General features: G+C 44.9%; 1 protein-coding gene across 4 annotated transcripts in view; it reads left to right on the forward strand.

The window, feature by feature from the left end:
* Positions 1 to 604: 604 nt before the first annotated feature.
* LOC119967302 (heparan sulfate glucosamine 3-O-sulfotransferase 5) overlaps positions 605 to 23296 on the forward strand; it is a 357063-nt gene continuing 334371 nt past the window's right edge. For 2 of the 4 annotated variants that reach the window (XM_038799648.1, XM_038799645.1), the window contains exon 1: positions 605 to 1113. The gene's annotated coding sequence lies outside the window, so the exon portion shown is untranslated. Of the gene's footprint in view, positions 1114 to 1160; positions 1260 to 23296 lie in introns of those variants that run through there. The other 2 variants (XM_038799646.1, XM_038799647.1) reach the window with 2 other exon arrangements.

The raw sequence follows: 23296 nt of genomic DNA on the forward strand, positions 1-23296 counted from the left end.
TGAATAAGAACTTTAAATGCTAATGATTAACTTCCTCTTCAAAATCTAGTATGCATAATGAAAACCAGTAGAGGGAATTAGAATAACTACATTGAACTCGTGTTATTATTAGGGCATGTTCTGAATTGTTTTGAATATAAAGCAATTCTTTATCCCCACTGTTTGTGTTTCAATAATGAAATTCAGGATTAGCTGACTGTCGCGTTGTGAGAGCTAAAAGGAAGGACTAAAGCTGTGTTTTAAAATCAAACTTGTGAATTTAAAGGGTTACGCTATTAATGTGGTAGTCTAGTACCAGAATTTATGCACCCCCCCCCCCCCCCCCAACACTCAGATGAAACATTGTAATCTCGACATGAATAAATGATGGTGACAAATTTAGACACCTAATAGGTCATTCTGTTCAGGGTGAAAGCTGAGTGCTGACTAAATTATCCTAACTCCACCCATTCTTCTCTTTTAATCCAGTGGGGTTGTTTTAATTATATTATCATTGATAATGTAGGGTTTTCTGTTACTGGTGATGCGGAAGAAAATAACAAACTCAGCTTTGTTCAGTTTTATGCAGAAGCAGCTAGGCGTCTGTCCCAGAAGAGCTGTCCAACCCCAGCAGCAGGCTGTGTATGCTATCTGCCATAAGTCCTACTTCTAATGGCTCCAGACAACACGTACCTCCAAAGACCTCCTATTCCCCACTCAGCATGAGTGGTTGGAGATGCGGAACTGTAATAAGCCAGTAGTTGCACAGCATCAGGGGGAGAGAGAGAGAGAGAGAGGCAGCAGCTGATTGCAGCTGGAGCATCTATTTGCCTGGGACGGTACTAACGCATGTTCATGTAGCTGCAGTGAAGACTAAGGTTGGTTTGTTAACAGAATACTAAAATAAGGCAGCAGCAGCAGAAGCAGTAGCAGCAGCAGTACACTTCAAAATGAGAATGGACATCACTGAGAGGCAGGAAGCTGCTCGTGATGTGCTTATGTTTGTGTTTGAGGCACCTGGTGTCAACCTCTGTGGAATTTGGCAAAATTCAGTCTGAACTCAAGTTCCCTAATATTCTGTTCTGAACCAACACAAGACAACATCAGCCATCTCCTGTGGAGGATGCCTAATAGGTAAGGACAAAAATGAAAGTCTCTCTCCTTTGGGTGTCAGGATTTTTTTGTTGGCACCAGCAAGACTTTGATAGTTGTTAAATAGCCTGGATTAACCATGAAGTAGAAAGTTCCAGTCTGATGGCGCTTCAGCACTTTGACAGCAGGTACAAGATATATGTGTGTGTTTGTGTGTCTGTGGGTGGGGGTGGGGGGGGCGTGTGAGGTGCTTGTGCACCGTGAAAAGCTTGTTTGTGCCACAATGCTAATGCATTGCAATGCCTGTACCAAAGAAAAGCTAGCATGACCTTTGCAGTGTTAGTACAAGAGAGCTTAACCCATGCTTTGCCAGCAGAAAGACCATTTTTGTCGTGCTCACTGAGCTCCAATCCACATACAACATCTTCGTCGGGAAGTTGCATTGTCAATATTATTCTTTTTTTTTTAAACCACCAACATTGCATCTGATTTTTTTTGTGTGCGTACGTGTCTGAAACTAAGAAAACATGGATTTGGCATCCTGCATCAACAAAAAGGAAATTAAATTTCTGTGGTGTGTTTTCCAGCTGCTCATTCAGTGATGGTCTAATTTACTCTGTAGGATAATAGATTCAATAATTGTAAATGGTGAAGCAGGCATACACATGCATTGTTCCATTTATCTTAATGACACTGTAGCACAGAATGCAGCACAGCTGAAAAGCTTGTACGCTTCTAGTGAGCCAGCCTGCAGTGACCTTCAGGAAAAAAAACTGAAATGCTCTATTGGCTGAGGTACAATTGAACTGAAATCAGTGAGGCACAGTGAAATCCTAAATAGACTTTCCAAATTAAAAGATGTTTGGAAAATGATTCGAAATATGTCAGATCACAGATTGGCTTATAATGGGGGTGCTGCAGCCAGGAAAGTAGTTGAAATGGGATGGGATTTTTAAAAGCCTCCTCAGGAGATTCCATTTGCATAATGGGGAAGGCCCACACTGTGCTTGTGGGTTTGAGATTTGGCAATAATTAATGTTCCTCTCTCGACTGACGTGGATATTATTCATTTAGTGCTTATCAAAATATCTTGGCGACTCTTGACTGTCCCACCATTGGTGAAAACTGACTCTTCACTTGTTTAATCCAACCTCTGCTGCAAGTGCACCTCCCACGGGTTAGATATGGAATGCCAGTCTAATTTCAAACTTATTCAACCAGGTGCACAGGGGAGGAGGAAGGTTTGCGTGATGGGGAATAGGAGAAAAAGATTAGATTGCATTCATTTTTACTTTTATTCTGAATTCAGATGTTTTACTAATGGTGGATAGAGCAAATTGAGGCAGAGTGAAGGTGGCGAGAGAATGTTGCACAAATGTGGGGCGCGATTCTCTGATTGTGGGTCAGAGTGTCCGCTCCACCACAGGGGGTCAGCAGGGTGCTGGAGCAGTTCACGCCGCTCCAGCCTCACTTCCTGGCATGCACTGGGGGTGGGGCCAACCCACGCATGCACAGTGGCGACACGCCAACCTGCGCATGCATGGTGGCTCTATGGAACGCGCCGGCCCCGACGCAACATGGCGCAGGGGTTCTGGGGCTGGATGCGCAACAAAGTAGGCCCTGGGGGGGAGAGGCCGGCGCGCCGATCGATGGGCCACGATCGTGGCACCCCATCGGAGCCCCCCCCCCCCCCCCTGGGGACGGAGCCCCCCTCCCACCCCCACAGGCTGCCGTCCGACCCTTCGCGCAGAGTTCCCGCCAACAGCGACCAGATGTGGATGGCGCCGGCAGGATTCTGCTTTTTCCGTGTGGCCGCTCGGCCCATCCAGGCCAGAGAATCGGCAGCCCGTGCCAGAGGTACAGCGGCCTGCGACCAGCGCCGTGCCAAACGCGCCGATTCTCTGCACCTCGGAGAATCACGCGCCGGCGTTGGGGCGGCGTGGCGCGGTTGCACCGATTCTCCGGCCCAGCACGGGGCTGGGAGAATTTCGCCCATTTTTTGCAATCGTTTTTGTAACTTTTTTGCCAATTGTTCCCACAAACTCTTCTCCCCTCCATGGAAGACATTGGTTCTTTGCTTGGAACTTTGGTACATTTTTCGACAGTTTCATTTTTGTGTGTAATGAGTTTGTATTCTGAGGATACAGGTAGACCATTTCGGACAGAGATGAGGAGAAATTTCTTCACCCAGAGAGTGGTTGGCCTGTGTAATTCGTTACCACAGGAAGTAGAGGCCAAAACATTGTACGTTATCAAGGAGCAGTTAGATATAACACTGAGGGTAAAGGGGATCAAAGAATATGGGGGGAAAACGGGATTAGTCTAATGAGTTGGATGATGAGCCATGATCATAATGAATGGTGGAGCAAGCTCGAGGGGCCGAATGGCCACCTCCTGCTCCTATATTCTATGTTTCTATGAATCTCTGTATTGTATGTCGCCAAGGTATTCAACCACAGGAGGAATTACAGCTCTGCCTGGTCTTCACTTTACTTAATGTTCTCCCCAACCTAATAATAACCCACCAGTCAAGCTGAGACCATCTAACATATCACAAAGGGATTAATTTCCAATCATGCCCACTATGGGAATCATTGCCGATGGAACGGAAAATTTGACAGACTATTTAACGGTTCATTGACTGTGGGCGGGAATTTCCAGTCCTGGGATGGGCTCGAATAGAAAATCCCCTTCCCAAAGAATCCAATTTAAGATAGTCCTCTAGTCAAATCACTGAGTGATGAGGACAACTTTGCTCTCCACACATTTTCCAGCTCATCCAAGTTGAGGAACGTTATTGCTGTGTCCAGTGTCAGCCTCAGACATTTCCCAGGTCATGGATCATAGAATTTACAGGGCAGAAGGAGGCTATTCGGCCCATTGAGTCTGAACCAGCCCTTGGAAAGAGCACCCTACTGAAGACCACATGTCCACCCCATCCTCGTAACCCAGTAACCCCACTTTTAACCTTTTTGGACACTAAGGGCAATTTAGCATGGCCAAACCACCTAACAGCACGTCTTTGGACTGTGGGGGGAAACTAGATCACACGGAGGAAACCCACACAGACACAGGGAGAATATGCAGACTCTGCACAGGCAGTGACCCAAGCCGGGAATCGAATTTGGGACCATGGAGCTGTGAAGTGTGGTAATACCACTGTATATATATGTGTGTGCCTCTATTAGGGAATGTACAATAGTACCGGCTATTACAGCTTTGTCGGTAAGCCCCTGCATAGTTTGTCGGTAAGCCCCTGCCGGCTAGCTCCGCCCACAGGAGCAGTATAAATATCCATGAGGTCTCCTGAGCTGCCATTTTACAGCTCCACTTGAGGTAATAACATCTCACGGTAATAAAGCCTCTTTTGTACCGTTTCGTGTTTCTGTGTGCAATTGTTAGTGCAACATGAAGCAACATTGCTAACCACTGTGCTACCCTACCTCCCAGGTCAGCTATATTGCAGCCAGTTGCTGAGAGTTCTCTTTACTCCAACAATCCTTCACAGTAATGCAAGGCAAATGCTCTGTGCAGCACCAGTGGGACACTTTTTTCCATTCTCCACCTACTCTGTGGCCTTTTTGACTGAGATTGCCTGAGAGGCAGTTTTATGCTATAAATCAATGCTCACACAGGACTGGTTTAACTCTGCCCAGGATAGCCCATATTTGATCTTTACAGCCACGCGTAGCCATGCCTTCAGCCTTTAGCTCCTAAGCTCAGCAATTCCTTTCCTAAACCTCTCCCCTGTGCCACCTCTCTCTCATTCTTTACAGTGATCATTCAGACCTGCCTCTTTGAAAATGCTTTTGGTCCCTTCTCAATCTCTCCTTTGTCTCTGTGCCAATTTATGTCTGATTACACTGCCATGAATCATCTTATGTCTTACTACCTGTAAGGAGCGAAACAATTCCACATTGCTGTTGCCTTTTACAGAGAGCATACAAAGTGTGTTGTTCAATCAGGTTTATTGAACTAATAGCACAGTTCTCTGTGAGTTCGATTCTCTGCTAACTTAAGTGTGGTTACTCTGTCTGACTAAACCAGACTAGCTCTTAGCCACGTGGTGGAGGTGTGAGATTGTAACAACACCCTTGACTGACTCGCTAGATGTTCATCAGTGGAAAGAGGCGGAATGTGAGTGTCTCGTGTTTTTTATAGACAGATCCCACCCCTGAGTGTCCTGCCTGCTTATTGGTCATGTCCTGTTCTCTGTATCCATTAGCTACTTGTCTGTATATCATTATGTGTGTGTCTGCATATCATGACACGGTCTAGTGTGCATCTCAGTCTATCACTCAGTTTCCTCTCTGCATTCGTTAATCCTCAGCTGAGTTCGAGCAGAAATTACAATAATTACAATCTTGTTAAACCCCCTTTTCACCTCTTTACAGTTCATTTATAAATCCATTGATTTTAAAAAGGTACAAAATGAAATCTCTTAATGGTAATAATATATATTAGCTCCAGGCATGTAGTCACCTTTTCTTAAAGTTGCAATTAATAAGCCACCCAGAATGACCTCTGACACTGCCATCTAGTGTTAGTTTCTAACATTCATATAAATTAACTTTTCTTTTGCAATACAGGTAAATGGTACTGAAATTTTATATCGACATCAAAGGTTTAGCCCTAAATAGAGACAATGGAGGCCTTGTGGGCACTTACTGGCTATTCTGACAAGAAAATGATAATAAAACGTGTGTTCTTGAAAAGTCTGTACACATGAGTGTCAATCCGTTTGCACTGATGATGAAAAGTGGTACGCATCTTCAGAAGAAAAGTGGCAATCAGTGAGAAGTGATGTTACACAGGTGTTCCATTTTGATCTGAGTAAGATCAGCTGATCCTTCATAGTTGCAACGAAATGCACCACAAAAGTTAGCTCTGCTCCGCTAGTGGCCGATGTCCATGTGTTGAAAAAGATTTTGTATGTTGGGCAGAGCTATGCCAATCAAACAGTGTGGTTGTTGACGTCAGTGACTCCCCACACAGTGAGTTGTCAACTTTAGCAGTGTGGCACTGCAAAGGCTTCCATACAAAGTGGAAAGAAAGAAAATATCAAAAAGAGAGATAGTTGCTCTGGATTTATTTTTACACACCCTCTGTCCCTACTTCCTTTCCCTTCATTTTGTACAGAGGCGAGGGTATCTGGGGCGCGGTTCTTCGATCGCGGAACAGATTGTCCCGCGTTGTGAACACGTTGCATTTCATGACGGCGCGAAACGGGCGTGGGCACGAGCGATTCGCATGGTGCTGGAGCGGTTCATGCTGCTCCAGCCTCACTTCCTGGCGCAAAGTGAATGTTGTGAACTGTTTTAATAATCAGAGTATCCACCTCCCCCCCCCCCCCCCCCCCCCCCCCCCCCCCCCCCCGTATATTGGTACTGAGGGGAGGGTACCCTGTTTCTCCAACACAAAATGAGTGTTTGTACCGTTTGGCCTTGTACAGATTTTTTACTGTTTTAATAAAAAGACATGTCGAATTCCACCTAACCTGCACATCTTTGGACTGTGGGAGGAAACTGGAGCCCCTGGAGGAAACCCACACAGACACAGGGAGAAAATGCAAACTCCATACAGACACTCGTGGTCAGAATTGAGCCTGGGTCCCTGGTGCTGAGAAGCAGCAGTGCTTAACCACTGTGACACCTTGCCGCCCAGTGGCAGCTGCCGAGTGGCCAGTTGTCCAGTGGCGCAGGATTCAACTGTTACCTCTTCTTGGAGGGGGACAAGGTGCTCTGTTCACAAGCCTTGAAAAAGAGAGAGGAAAGAACAAAATGCCTTTAAAAATTCAACCGTTAACTTCAATCTTTCTCCACATGCAGTTTGACATTAATGTTGGAATATAATAAATTTCCTCAAGGTTGGTTCACTACATTTTTAAGACGATTTTTTAAATCTCTCCATATTAAACTACAATGTGTGCTTAAAGATGACTGAGAATAAGCCTTTAATATTTTACAATGAGCTGCATCACCCCATCACCACCCCCCCCATTACACGACCAAATTTATAGGTTGTATCCTGGTATCGTTGCAAGACACAAGAGGATGACAACTGTGCATTTCTAGCTTACACATTTTATCATGGTTTCAAAAGAAAGGGATTGTATATTATTTTGTTTTTGCTATTTCACAGTTCTGTAGTTGAATATTTATATTGGATAACTGGACAGTGGATTCCATTTTACACGCAATAGGTTGAATGACACAATGTTCATGACAAGCATTTCCCATGATCTTACAAAGAACAATCGGGACTGCATATGTCACAATGTTACCAAGAATGTTGTGCCAAGATTTGCTGAAAAAGCATGTGGTTTTGAGCGTATTTCCAAAGTTAATTCACTGATTAAAATGATAAATATAAGCCTTTACATTCTCACCACAGATCATAACCTCTGAGTTTCCAGCAAAGCCATAGAGATACACTGTCAGCAATCGCACCCACACTGCAGTGATTTTAACTCGATGCTAACCCCAGTGTAATCTGATGGTTTTGCAGAGCACATCCAAAGTGGTTTTAAAAAATCCTTAATGATGCAAAGTTAATTAGTATTTTTATACTCATTTCAAATTGCTTTAAATGGCTAAATCAATTGCAGATAATTTTACTGGCAATAACTTTAGTGCATGGTCTCATTTAATGTGATTACTTGCAAATTCCCCAGGTCAATTTAAGCCGCTGCTGGATTTGAACACTCAAAACAAGCATTACTGGAATATTGTAAAAGTGTAAAAGCTTTAATTTCATTCTGTCTTTTCTCTTATCAAATAGTGTTTATTGAAGATTTCTTGATTTTTTTCATATAAACCATCATGGTTCTACCAGTAGAGAAGAACATTTGGCATAGAACTTTGATAGTGTAGTGCAGGGTTTTTCGAAGTGTGTGTCGCGACCCGTTGATGGGTTGCAGCTGGGTGTCAGGAGGGTCGTGGAGTGATCAGTTGTGCCTTTCCCACGGTGATCCCGATTGCAGGAGAAACGCCCAACAGCTACTACTGTCTTTAAAATAGAGAACGGCAGCCGTGGTCACCTTTTAAATGAAAATAAATGAGGCTATGTGCAGTCTTCCGGCCAGAAGTGGCAGCAGTGAGCGGGTCAGCGCCCTGCACATACAGTTGACATCATGCACCCTGAACGTGCTTTGGTGCCAAATAACGGAGGAGAGCTGCTTCCATTTCCTAGCTGCTGGGAAGCAAGTAAGGGTACAGTGAATACGTACCATTATCTTACAAGTAGGAGACACAACTAGGCAGTGTGCTTACTTGACAGGCTCTCACAACAGAGTCTGCTGGAAAGAGCTGTTCAGGAGAGTCCAGCACAGTACAGAATAGTGCTACTGTTAGCTATGTACAGAACTCCAGAGTCACTGCATTACAACCTACAAAGAAGAAACATAACTTGTGAACAAAGCAGTGTAAAGACGATTTCTTGATGTATGGTTATGTCAATTGTGGCAATGCAAAAAAGGATGCAAATCCCATGCCCATGACTGATATATGCAGGGAAGTACAGGCAAATGAGAGATGTTTCAGATTTTGAAAGAGATGAGGAGGGTGAAAAATTCCTTTTGAGGTTGAGACCCCAGACCCCAGAGTCAGTTATCAATTTATAGCTGACTCCAAATTGAAAGATGACACTGCTGTACTTGTCCTGTGATACCACATTAAAAACACACCAAAAGTCGATGTGGCTCTCAGCATTCTGGAGTAGCATCTCCCAGGAGTATTAAGTGCTGAGTAAAACAAGCATTTTGTTGCTATTGCCCTTCATAAAGACCTACATGTGCAAGGTTACATCTTTCCAAAAAGATGAAGACGACATAAAGAACTGAAATCTGCACCTGATATGTGCATTGCCCTCTCCTCCTTTGAACTGGATTCATGTGAGATAGTGAGTACCAAACAGGCTCTCTTTTTGCATTAAAGGTAAGTGAACATGGCGCCTGTCGTGAAAATCGGCCAGCATGAGTTGCGAAAGTCAAACGGCATGGGTCTCAAAGGTCAACCTTTATTCTTTTATAGGGAATTACACGAAAAAAGTTTGAATAAACTGGTATAATGGTCTTTTGAAAGCATAAAACAAGAGTCAAACCATTGAATATGGTGGGAGAGGTGGGGGGGGCGGAGGAATTAACACAAATTGGGCAGAATCTTCTCTATTCTGCAGACGCTGACTTGAAGGCAGGACAGGGAGGAAATTAACAAAACATGGCATCAGGTCAGTGAGCCAAAACCTTTCCATGTCCGGGCAATCTTCTTGGAGGCTGGTCACCGATGACAGAAGCCAACACATTGGCGATGAATGAGCCCTAAATGGGTGCAAAGCCCAGTGGATGCTTGGAGGCAGTTTTCAGGCAGCTAACCTTGGGGGCTTGTGAGGTCTGCTACTGTTGTTGCGAAAAAATACTATCCCCAGTTGTAGCCATAACCATCAGTAGATGTGGCTGCTGTCCAACCTTTGTAGGTGTCTCTTCATTGGCTGCCTCTGAGAAGAGTTCCTCGGTGGGTGCCCTGACGGGCAGTGTTGGATCAGGACCTGAAAATGGTCCTTGAATGTGACTGTCTTTTTAAGGACTCACGACTCCTCCCATTCGGAACCAGAAGTGCATCAACCAGCACATTAACATAAGCATCGAAAGAGATACTCAGAGTCCAAGCCTCAGACAGCCGAACCAGTTACCTTCAGGAATACATGATCTGTGTGTAATCGATCTAGTTTTTTGCAGGCTGTCACCAAAAAGGTAAAGTAAAACCTTGCCTGAACATAAGAACTAGGAGCAGAAGTAGGCTATCTGGCCTTTCGAGCCTGCTCCGCCATTCAATTAGATCATGGCTGATCTTTTGTGGACTCAGCCCCACTTTCCGGCCCGAACACCATAACCCTTAATCCCTTTATTCTTCAAAAAACTATCTATCTTTATCTTGAAAACATTTACTGAAGGAGCTTCAACTGCTTCACTGGGCAGGGAATTCCATAGATTCACAACCCTTTGGGTGAAAAAGTTTTTCTGAAACTCAGTCCTAAATCTACTTCCCCTTATTTTGAGGCTATGCCCCCCAGTTCTGCTTTCACCCGCCAGTGGAAACAAGTTGCCCACATCTATCCTATCTACTCCCTTCATAATTTTATATGTTTTTATAAGATCCCCCCCCCCCCCCCCCGCATCCTTCTAAATTACAAAGAGTACAGTCCCAGTCTACTCAACCACTCCTCGTAATCCAACACCCTCAACTCTGGGATTAACCTAGTGAATCTCCTCTGCATATCCTCCAGTGCCAGTGCATCCTTTCTCAGGTAAGGAGACCAAAACTGAACACAATACTCCAGGTGTGGCCTCACTAACACCTTATACAGTTGCAGCATAACCTCCCTAGCCTTAAACTCCATCCCTCTAGCAATGAAGGACAAAACTCCATTTGCTTTCTCAATCACCTGTTGCACCTGTAAACCAACGTTTTGCGACTCATGCATTAGGACACCCAGGTCCCTCTGCACAGCAGCATGTTTTAAAATGTTATCATTTAAATAATAATCCCTTTTGCTGTTATTCCGACCAAAATGGATAACCTCACATTTGTCAACATTGTATTCCATCTGCCAGACCCTAGCCCATTCACATAAACTATCCAAATCCCTCTGCAGACTTCCAAAATCCTCTGCACTTTTTGCTTTACCGCTTATCTTAGTGCTGCCTACAAACTTGGACTAATTGCCCTTGGTCCCCAACTCCAAATCATCTATGTAAATTGTGAACAATTGCGGCCCAACACTGATCCTTGAGGGATACCACTAGCTACTGATTGCCAACCAGAGAAACACCCATTAATCCCCACTCTTTCCTTTCTATTAATTAACCAATCCTCTATCCACGCTACTACTTTACCCTTAACACCATGCATCTTTTCTTATGCAGCAACCTTTTGTGTGGCACCTTGTCAAAAGCAAGTGAGCACTGAAAGTAAGCTGCAAGATGCAGCAATGTTCGTACTGGTTCCACATTAAAACCACTGTTGGCTGCAGAACTCTACTGTTAACATGGATTTCTTCCAACACCTCACTACTTCAAACACTCAGGAATTTAACTATACTCGCAAGTAGAAACTTAAAAAGGAAGGAAAAACTTGATCTAATGACTATTGTGACACAACTAGAAGAGAAGAAAAATGGCATTGCTTTGAGGAAAGAGCAGGGGACTGAAAATGATTGGAAAGATCTTTCAAAGAGCTGCCATAGACAAAATGAACCAAATGGGCTGCATCTGTTGTGTCTGGAATGCAGGATTAAAGAACATGGAATGCACAAATGTTCTAGCACAGCAATCCTTTATTCCAGCTATATCAAACCTATAAGTGCAATCAGGAAAATGTTTGACTTAAAGAAATTAATTTTACAATAGACGATTATGGCTTGATGCTTCAATGTCAAAACCATTGTAAGCTCAACTCCTTGTCTAGAACCAGTTGGATAGCAAATTTAGTTGTGGAACAACAAGTCCAAAGATGTACAGGTTAGATGGATTGGCCATGATAAATTGCCCTGGCTTGAGACAATTCACACCTCTTTAACCTGTGATTATCCCTCTCTCCAGTTGCTCCGTCTGGACCTGTAGATTTAATTACCTGTAAAGACTCGCATTCAAATTATCGTATTGCATCTTTGACTGTCGATATATATGTTTCTGGAACCCACCTCTTCATTCACCTGAGGAAGGAGCAGTGCTCCAAAAGCTAGTGATTCAAAACAAAACTGTTGGACTTTAACCTGGTGTTGTAAGACTTCTTACCAAAAAATAACAAACGGGAAACGGAAACTTAAAAGCTTCAAATCAGAATGTGAAAACAAGGGTCGATAAAGCAATCCAACCCTCCAACTGTGCTTCTATTATGCTTAGAGAGGAATAAGGCATCAAGAATTAATAAAAGGCAGATGCATGCAGGTGTTGCTTAGCAACTGGGGCCTTGGAAGGTAGAGAAGCTTTTAAGTTTTAATTTAGCTAATTTGATTATAGTTGGAGATAGGTAGTGAGAGAGAAGGCAGCTCTCACAGCCTGCATAGAGCAATTGGTTCAGTAGGTTCGAGAGGGATCATCTCTTAGCTTTGCTAGAAGAGAAGCCATTCCATAAAGTAATGGTAAGAAAACAAGTTCTGAGATTTGAAGAGCAATTAGTTAAGGAAACTAGAGAAATGTATAGATGTTCCTAGAAGTCTGAGGTTAAAGGTACGAGAAAAGAGAACTCTTCAGTAAAGGCAGGCAAAGCTTAGAAAAAGCAGAGATGCCAGAAAGATATCTGAAGTAAGTTTCAGATTTATGAGATTTTACTACAGTATCTGGAACGTGAACTGAAATAAATTTGGAAATTGGTGACTTGATCTTGGAGTATGTGCAAAAGCAGTTGGGACAAAGGAAAAGGGGTTGGTGTAAAATCATGTACTAGATTCGCTGTTAAAAGTGGAGCGGAAGCTTGGGTTAAAAGAATCGTTTTGTAAAGCCTGGACTGTATTTCAGAATTCAAACTGCTGAGGGAAAGCATAATAGTGAGAGAAGGTTTTAAAGCATGTTTATGGGAATGGAGTTTGCAAACTCTCATGTGAATATTATCTGGGAGGGCAGCACAGTGGTGCAGTGGGCAGCACAGTTAAAAATGTTCTTTATTAAAAATTGTTTGATTTGATCTGTTCTACACATGACACACGAGTGTTGATACAGAATAACAATTCAATATATTGTAGTAGATGAGGTGACGATTAGGGCAGCACGGTAGCATAGTGGTTAGCACAATTACTTCACAGCTCCCAGGTTCGATTCTCGGCTTGGGTCACTGTCTGCGAGGAGTCTGCACATTCTCCCCGTGTGTGCGTGGGTTTCCTCCGGGTTGCTCCGATTTCCTCCAACAGTCCAAAGATGTGCAGGTTAGGTGGATTGGCCATGCTAAATTGCCCTTAAGTGTCCAAAATTGCCCTTAGTGTTGGGTGGGGTTACTGGGTTATGGGGATAGGGCGGGGGTGGGGGCTTGGGTAGGGTGTTCTTTCCAAGAGCCGGTGCAGACTCGATGGGCCGAATGGCCTCCTTCTGCACTGTAAATTCTATGATTCTTTAAAAAAAATTCTATGATAACATAAGGGGAGATGGATGCATTTATAATTTTTTACAATTAATATAATATTAGAAAAAAAATAAAGAAAATGCAGAGCAATGTTTCACTGCAAAATGATCCTACAGGATAGCAAATAGTATGAACAAATATATAAATAGTAGTATGGAGGATGATGCTATGGATTTTTTAATGTAACTCCCTAACTGATGAAGGAGACATAAACAACTGGCGGGATTTACCAACCACCCCGCCACATGTTTTTCGGGAGGTAGGCGACCCGCCAGTGGGACCTACCACTCCTGCTATTGTCAATGGGATTTCCCGATGGCAGCACCCTTCGTCACCAGGACCCGTAAGCCGGTGTGGGACCGGAATTTCCCACCAGCGTCAACAGCCGGTAAATCCCACCCAACATGTTTGGTATTGGCAAGCGTTATGAATGACTATTCTCTGTGCTTTTGAAATTTGGCAGCGTAATACAGGAATACCATTTCCTGCATTCTAACTACCTTCATTGCCCTTCAGGCCTGTACTTATTATAGTTTAACAACTTATATCAACAGAGAATTAAATAATCAATTAATTGACTTGTTGTTAAATCAAGCAACGATTGCCCTATGCTTTGCATGTTGGGTTTGGTTATTTTAATTCTATGCTACAGAACTAGTGAACAATGAATCAAAGGATGGAATGTAGACTTTTTCCACAACCAGTATACATACAAAATAAAACACAACCAAGGTTCATTCGGTGTAATGTTACTACATTCCAATGCAAGATGTTGAGCTCGCTCTTAAACAACAAATCCGGTCATTACTTGATTACTTTGATTGTGTAAATTGTCTGTTTTTTTGGTAATAGTTTTGATAATTAGTAAAATAGTTCATTTCTAAAGTAATCCATCAATGTAGCCGAGTGACTCACTCTATGCAGTTGGTTGGTTTGCAATTAAGAATTTGCAGATCTTTTTTACTGCAGCATACATCAAGTTGACTAAATGTGAAAACTAATTTCATTGTAACCATCTTTCACAAAGTAAATACGATTAGGATGAGAGAAAGGAATAGTAAGATATCTTTTAACTGTCTGCTTAATCTATCTACACCTTCATCTATCCTTAAATCAATATAAATGAAGGTGTTTACCAAAGTTTCATCTTTCTTTAAGTGACCAAGATCCCTGACCAAATGTTTAAAAAAATCACATCGCCTATCAGCTCAAGTCATCAGACACAATTAGTAAGAGAGCAGAGTGCTTGTTTTAACCATTTAATACATGGATTATTACTTCATTATGGGAATTGGATGCAGAGTGCTTTAAGATTTAATGGGTCTGCTTGAGGCTTCGAGCAATAGTATTCGCATACGCTTTGACCTAATTACCATACCTGTTTAAGCACGAAATACCCCATTATCTCCTAATCATTGACTTGCAATTTTATGCACTGCCAATATACTTGTTTTCAATAATGAAAGGCAGTTCATGCTACACTTGAAATTGTATTCCTAATTCTAAACTGGTGAGAAAATAATCTAAACCACAGAATCAAGAAAAAAGCACATTTTAGATTACACCTTAATTTTTATTTTTGTAATTTTTTTCCAATAATCTTCTTGTAAATTAATGGCTTACTACTTGATATAGTTGACCATGTTCGATGCAATTTATCTTCTTTTAATTCATTTTTTGAATACACCGCTGTGACGTACCTTGGGATATTTTTCTATTAAACGTACTGTATAAATGCAGCTCATGTTGTTATTGTTGTGCTCGCTAAGAATATTTAAAAAACCTGACTGTGAAAGGTGAGATTCAGAGCTGATTTTCAAGTCGGTCACACTAAGAACAGCTCCATCACTAAAGTAGAATCCAAATGAAATCAAGCTACAGTATTGCTGACCAGTAATATTACATTGGTCGAGACATTTAGAATTATTTCCGACAAGGACTGAAGGTTGATGGCTTTGGGCTAATACCGTTCTGTATCAAAATGACTGGAGCCATCCTCAAATGCTACACTAACTGTAGTTGACAATAATTGAGAGTTCCCATTTCAAAATGGCTGACACTTTATTTTACGTGTTGTATGCATACTGCTAATATCAGCTGCTGCTTGTGGTGGCAGAGTTGTTAACACTATTGCCTCATGGCACCAGGGATCAATTCTGGCCTCGGGTGATTGTGTGGAGTTTGTACTTTCTCCCCGTGTCGGCGTGAGTTTCCTCCTGGGTGCTCCGGTACCCTCCCACAGTCCATAGATGTACAGGTTAGGTGGATTGGCCATGCTAAATTGCCCCTTGGTGTCCTAAAGGTTAGGTGGGGTTATGGAGATGAGGTGGAGGCGTGGGCCTTGGTGGATTGCTCTTTCCAAGGGTCAGTGCAGACTCAATGGTCGAATGGCCTCCTTCTGCACTGTCAGAATTCTATGAATTACGAAAGCAGTTTAGAGTGAAGTACTTTAAAGGCAACTCTGTATTGAAGCAGTATGTTATTAAAGCAGTAACCCTTTGAATTCAAACTGTAAAAAAAGATTTTTATGACACTTATCTGTCGGTATGCAAAGTCATTGCTGACATTATATACACGTCAATAGGTCTGGCCACCTCTGGCACTGTCCATGCAAGGCTGTAATACATTGTCAGATGCTATTTTCAGTCTAATGAAATGAAGCAGGAAGAACTATTTTTGAGTTTTATCCATTTGGGCATGTTTCAAAACCTGTGATGCAACAGAAAAGGAAAAAAAATTTGCAGATGTTTGTGGGATTTTAAAAATTAATAGTCTATCACAGGGCATAATTTAGGGATAATGATCCTGTTAGGCACACTGATATCATGTAATCTTTCTCTCTACACACACTGGCCTCCACTTATTGTGCAATATTTGGTCCATGGAATTTATCTTCCATTGGTGATATGAGGCATGTTTACATAATGCTGTGTGTGAATGACATAGAACAAGCTCCAAGTGACCTCAAAATGAAGTAAACATTTTATGCCTTTTTTCTGAATAATGAAGGATCTTTAAAATAGAACTGACTTTCTAAAAAAAAACTTAGTCTGCATTTATATCTGATCAATCCTGGCTGACTACAAATCAAGGGCGTAATTTAAAGTTAATGTTTCTACGGGTCATTTCAGGTGGCTTTTGCTAGGAGTTTCTCCCCGGCTCCATCAGCAACTTCCCCACTTCTATCTGACCACACGTCAGTAATTTCTTTGGGCCCTGAGGAGTTACTCACCGGTTTAGCCTATACTTAGAATTATTTTCATGATTGGGTAGCTGAGCATGCTGACCAGACCGGCTCCTCAGAGATCGGGCTATCATTTTGAAAGGGTGCCCTGATCTCCAAGTGGGATTGAGGGTCCCCCACACACCCACCCACAGACAATGTCACCCCTCACACCCCCACCCACAGACAATGTCACCCCCTACATGCCTAGGCATTACCTCCCCCCCCCCCCCCCCCCGCGCCCCCAAGAGATGACACACCACTATGTGGTTGCTGAGGGCCCTCATCCTTTTTCAGGCCTTCACACACCTCTTTTCAGGCACCCCCCCCCCCCCTCCAGGACCCCCACCTTTCATGCCCCCCGACCTTCCGGATGTTACTTAATGTCCGCACTGCACCCCCCACCCTTCATACCAGCCATGCATCGTCCTTGTTCCCTCTATGTTCTATGTTTCTATGTTCATGAGCATGGCCCCCTCAGGCCCTGATCCTTGGCAGTGGCACCTGGTCACTCTGGAACTGCCACCCTTATAACTAGCTGTGCTCCTGCCAGCTTGGCAGTGCCACCCAGGCACATTGGTTGTGCCCAGGTGGCTGTGCCAAGGTGCCCACATGCCAGGGGGAGAGCCAAGGTGCCACCATGTGCTGACCCTGACCAATTGGGGTCTCCATTTGCCTGGACAAACCCCAGGTGCTATTCGACCTGGTCCACATTTGTGTGGACCTGTACTAATTGCCGCCCAGCTAGGGTCTCCCTGGTAGATTCTGGGAGCTGGTTCGGTCTGGTGTCAGCACATTTTAAACCCACTTATGGCTGTGAAAAATGAAAATCGCTTATTGTCACGAGTAGGCTTCAATGAAGTTACTGTGAAAAGCCCCTAGTCGCCACATTCCGGCGCCTGTCCGGGGAGGCTGGTACGGGATCAAACCGTGCTGCTGGCCTACTTTAAAAGCCAGCGATTTAGCCGAGTGAGCTAAACCAGCCCCTGTGAGGATGGATCCCGCCCATTGTATCCGGATCCTAAACGCGAGACGTCGTGAGATCTGTTTAGATCTTGCGATGGGTACTGGCTGTCAGGAAGCCCGGGGAAGGACTCTCCCAGCATCTCACCGCGCCCCCATTCAGGCACAACGTGGCCAGTAGATCACACCTCAACTTTACAGCACCAGACAAGAAGTGAGATTTTCCAGTAGGATCTCATCAGTAGGATTTTCCGGTTCCGGCGCACTAGCTGCGAGTTCCCTGGCGGTGAGGGTGACATTCAGTGGAACTCTTTTGACAATGGTGGGACCAGAAGATTCCACTGGTGGTGGGTTGTGCAGAAAATCCCGCTCAAGAGCTCTAATCATTTGTACTATATGCTAGTGCTGTGTTTTGGACTATTAAACTTTAAATGTTTTGAGAGCACAGCCAGAAGCATTCACATGTCTGTGCTGTTGAAACACTGGTCGCCCTCTTGACTCTGAGTCAAAAGATTGTGGGCTCAAGATCCCAGCACTGATTGTCACCCACCTCTGGTTGCAGCCTCTCTGCGGAGGCCGAAGAATCGAAGGAGGTCGCTGGATCCATGCAGGTAGGTTGTAAGTAGGTTCACGACCTACTCCGCGAGTGTCATGAGGTTATGAAGGAGTGAGATAAAGGCAAGTTGTTCCTTTAACATTTTCAGAACATCTTTAAAAACTCTGCCTAAAATGCAAATCACCTCTGAAAAATTATTTTTGTGTGTCATACAGCTGCTGGAGGTGAAGGGTCTCACACCACGTACGCTAGCAGTCCACTTCACATATCAATTCAAAAATGATTTTCCAACTATGAAAACCGCAGACCAACAGAGCAAAGTTGTTCTTCAACTAGCTGTCAGGACTAATTGCATGTGCTGTCTTACCTTTTCAAGGCCTCCGTTAACGTAGAACATAGAACATAGAACAGTACAGCACAGATCAAGCACTGACCATGTTGTTGCTCATGAATCAGAAACGATATCCCTGGTTGACAGAATGAGGCAGCAGTGCGCTGCACTCACAACTTATTTTAGTTTAGTTATTTTAGATTTCATGACCAGAAAGCAGATACATATTTACAGTCGAGTCCCAACATATGAAACATTCCTCAAACATAGAAGTCATAGAAGCAGGTCGCATAGTGGTTAGCACAATGGCTTCACAGCGCCAGAGTCCCAGGTTCGATTCCCGGCTTGGGTTACTGTCTGTGCGGAGTCTGCACGTTCTCCCCGTTTCTGCGTGGGTTTCGTCCCACAGTCCAAAGATGTGCAGGAGTAGGTGGATTGGCTATGCTAAATTGCCCCTCGTGTCCAAAAAAAAGATAAGGTGGGGTTAGGGTGGAAGTGTGGGGATAGGGTGGAGGTGTGGGCTTGGGTAGGGTGCTCTTTTCAAGGGCCGGTGCAGACTCGATAGGCCGAATGGTCTCCTTGTGCACTGTAAATTCTGTGAAATGATGCATGCATGTTATTTATGCCATGATATTTGGCATGTGGTAAAGTCACCGTAGACCCAGATGACCAAAGGCTGCTTTTCCCTTTAATGGGAAGAGCTGACTGGTGGTGGTTTAACCTGAGGATCACCACACCTCAGGTGAGGGGCAAGGTTGAGAAGGCAAGGCCTTCATTAACAACCTCAGCTGGTACGGGAAATGAACCCACACTGCTGGCCTTGCTCTGCAACCCAAACCAGCTGGAGGCCGATTTAGCTCACTTGGCTAGACAGCTTGATGCAGAATAAGGCCAGCAGCAGAGGTTGAATTCCTGTATCGGCTGAGGTTATTCATGAAGGCCCTGCCTTCTCATCCTTGCTCCTTGCCTGAGGTGTGGTGATCCTCAGGTTAAACCACAACCAGTCAGCTCTCCCCCTCAAAGGGGAAAGCAGCCGATGGTCATCTGGGACGATAGCAACTTTACCTTTACCTTTATTTGACATAAGTCGCATTCTCCTCAACTATCTGGATGTTTAAAATCAACCCACTTCGATCAAGTTATGAAATATATGATGAAATAAGCTACAGAACCTTGCCTCGATATGCATCAAGGTTCAACTGTAGCTACGATTAAACCACACAACTACAGGAGAAAAATTGTTTTATTAAAGCCAAGAAGTGTGTGGTGATATGCATCACAGTAAATGCACAAGGGGTTAATATAAATACACGTAGACTAGCTAGACACTAGAGGGAGCGCCAGAGACATAACACACAGACATTCAACCAATAGGCCAGTAAGATAGGACAGGACCAATGGGCATTCAAGACACGCCGAGATGTGACACTACCACAGGAGGGCATTACACCAACCCACATATAAGGACACAGTACACATGGGGCGAGATTCTCCGCAAATGCGGAGAATCGTAAAGGCTGCCGTGGGACAGGCCGTGATCCACGGCAGCCTTCACGGCCACTTCCAGGACCGATTCTCCCCCCCGGATGGGGCTAGGAGCGCGGCCCCGTGTGTCACGGCGGCGTGGCCTTGACGACGGTCGTCAAGGCCGCACGTCAAGCGTCACGGCCGATGACGTCAGCCGCGTATGCGCAGGTTGGACAATGCCAACCCGCGCATGCGCAGTTGGCGTCTTTCTCCTCAGCCGCCCGGCAAGACGTGACAGCTTGATCTTGCCGGGCGGCTGAGGGGAAAGAGTGCATCTGTTTTGGACGCTGGCCCGACGATCGGTGGGCACCGATCACGGGCCTGTCCCCTCCAGTGCATAATCGTGGTGCTCCCGTGCCAATCAGGCCTCTAGATGCCCCAAACGGGCATCTGGCGCCCGTTTCACGACGGCAGCAAGCAGGTGTATTTGCTGCCGTGGTGAAACGGGCGTGAAGGCCCGGCCGCTCGGCCTCGGAGAATCGCCGCTCACCGTTTTTCGTGGCGTGGGTCAGGCATGGGGGGGGGCAATTTAGCATGGCCAATTCACCTAACCCGCACATCTTTGGACTGTGGGAGGAAACCGGAGCACCCGGAGGAAACCCACGCACACCCGGGGAGGACGTGCAGACTCCGCACAGACAGTGACCCAGCCGGGAATCGAACCTGGGACCCTGGAGCTGTGAAGCATTGATGCTAACCACCATGCTACCGTGCTGCCCAACATTCAATGTGAAATAAAAGCGTAAGTCAACAGTCCTCCATACATTAAAGCTTAAAGAATGAATTTCACCATTAATAACCTTCTAAAATCAATTAGCCACAGAGAATAATAATTAACATTCCATGGTCCTGTGTAAAAAGAATTAATTCTGTGTCTGAGGGTGGCACAGTGACAGAGTGGTTAGCACTGTTACCTCACAGCGCCAGGGACCTGTGTTCGATTTCAGCCTTCGATGACATTCTCACCGTGACTGTGCATATTTCCTCCGGATACACCTGTTTCCTTCCACAGTCCAAAGATGTGCAGGTTAGGTGAATTGACCATGCCAAATTGCCCCTTAGTGCCCAAGGATGTGAAGGTTAAGTGGATTGGCCATAACCAATGCGCAGGGTCATGGGGAGAGGGCGGGGGAATGGGGCTACGTAAAGTGCTCTTCAAAAGGTCAGTATGGACACAAATAGCCCTGTCTGCACTGTTGGGGTTGTATGGAAAGTGGTAAGTAATGATTAATGGTAGCTTTGAGTTACTGAGTCTGACTATATGGATCTGTGCAGGTTAGAGCACGGTAGCATGGTGGTTAGCATAAAATGCTTCACAGCTCCAGGGTCCCAGGTTCGATTCCCGGCTGGGTCACTGTCTGTGTGGAGTCTGCACGTCCTCCCCGTGTGTGCGTGGGTTTCCTCCGGGTGCTCCGGTTTCCTCCCACAGTCCAAAGATGTGCGGGTTAGGTGGATTAGCCATGCTAAATTGCCCGTAGTGTCCTAAAAAGTAAAGGTTGTGGGGGGGGGGGGGGGGGGGGGTTGTTGGTTTACGGGTATAGGGTGGATACGTGGGCTTGAGTAGGGTGGTCATTGCTCGGCACAACATCGAGGGCCGAGGGGCCTGTTCTGTGCTGTACTGTTCTATGTTTTAGATAGATTGACCATGATAGAATTTCCCCATTGTGTCCAAAGATGGACAAGTTAGCTGGAGTTATGGGAATAAGGCAGGGGAGAGGGCATCGGTAGGGTGCTCTTTCAGAGGGTCAGTGCAGACTCGATGTACCAAATGGCCTCTTTCTGCAAAATAGGGATTCTATGGAGCATAGAAGGAAGCCATTCAGCTCATTTATTTTCGTTCATTTGAAAAGAAACCCAGTCAATCAACCACACTTCTCCACCTGGTCTTTCCCAAAAAGAAATTCTCCAAGTATTTATCCATTTTCCTTTTAAACACTCTGTTGAATGTCTAACCACTGCAATATCACTGAATATTCCACATTCTTATCATTCATCATGCAAAAGATTTTCATCAGGTCACCTCCAGTTCTTTTGCCAAGCAGCTTAAACAATGTTACATCTGGACCATTGATCCTTTAGGCATTGGAAGCAGATTCTATTGATTCCATCTAGAACATCTTGATGTACCATCAATTCGACTCAAGACACAATTAGGATCCGAACTGGCTTTAATCAGCTAGTTGTTAGCCCGGTGGTCGACTACAGAGAATGGCCGACCGCCGGGAACTCTGGGTAGTTATACCCCGCCTCGGAGGCGGGGCCTACTTGCCTCTCGACCAATTGGAGAGCAGTCACATAACTAGTTCCAACCAATCGGACGAGAGGCACATGACCAGCCAGAGCCAATGGGAAGCCAGTGCTCTGCACCAATGGCAGTGCTCATATCCATACCACCACACATCTATAATTTTATAAACCTCAATCAAATGCCCTCAGGCTTCTTGGCTCTCAGGAGAACAACTCCAGCTTCCTTGTAATCCCTCATCCCTGGATACTCAACAAAGTTTCTACATCCATTGGGTGCTCAGATGCTCAGAGTTGGAAACCATTGTCACAGTGAGGTCAAACTGTTTTCTATAGGTTCAGAAAACCCTCTTGGCTTTTGTAATCTGTGCTTCTGTTTATAAAGCCCATCAAAAGCACAGGTTTCAGTTCAATACATTTTACAATTACTGCTTTGTCAGGCAGTCACACACAACGTAGTCATTCATATTATACAACCAGCTCTGCTTCTTTGAACCCAGCCCTATGCAATATCTGGACAACAACATCCAAAATATTTGAACCTCATAAGAAACGCAAACAACAATCCTATCTACAAATAAGACGATCTTGAACTAACAGTGACGTATTCTATTGGCGCATGACTTCTCATTACACTTCCAAGTTAAAAAAATGGCAAACTTGCATACCTGACCAGGACACACATGAGCGGGTTCTACCCGGCAGACAAATGTGAGCAGTGTTATACAATCATAGAATTTACAGTGCAGACGGAGGCCATTCGGCTGATTAAGTCTGCACTGGCCCTTGGAAAGAACACCCTAGAGTGGTCCGGCCAACCACACCCACATGTTCTGGTCCTGCCCCAATTTGATCAGGTTCTCGACCGCCTTCTTCGAGCCCATGTCCAAGGTTGTGAGGCCCTTTAGTGGCGGTCCTCGGGGTCTCAGAGCATCCAGAGTTCTTCATGGGAAGTGGGCCGACACCCTGGCCTTCGCCTCCTTGATAGCCTGCTGGAGATTCATGCTCAGATCGTGGTCAGCAGCGCCATCCAAGGCCGCAGGTTGGCTATCCAACCGAGTGGAATTCCTGAAACTAGCTGACCAACATCTTCAAAGACCTATTTGTGACCAGCAACAAGGCTTTTGGGGGCGGGGGGGGGGGGGGGGGGGGGGGGGTGACGAGCAGAGTTTGGGGGGGGTGAAGAGCAGAGGTTGGGGGGGGGGGGGGATACAGGAAGAGGGAAACCCAGAAGAGAGGGACTTGGGTAGGGGGGGGAAAAGAGTGTG

This window comes from Scyliorhinus canicula, chromosome 6, assembly GCF_902713615.1.
Source record: "Scyliorhinus canicula chromosome 6, sScyCan1.1, whole genome shotgun sequence".
Taxonomy (NCBI): Eukaryota; Metazoa; Chordata; class Chondrichthyes; order Carcharhiniformes; family Scyliorhinidae; genus Scyliorhinus; species Scyliorhinus canicula.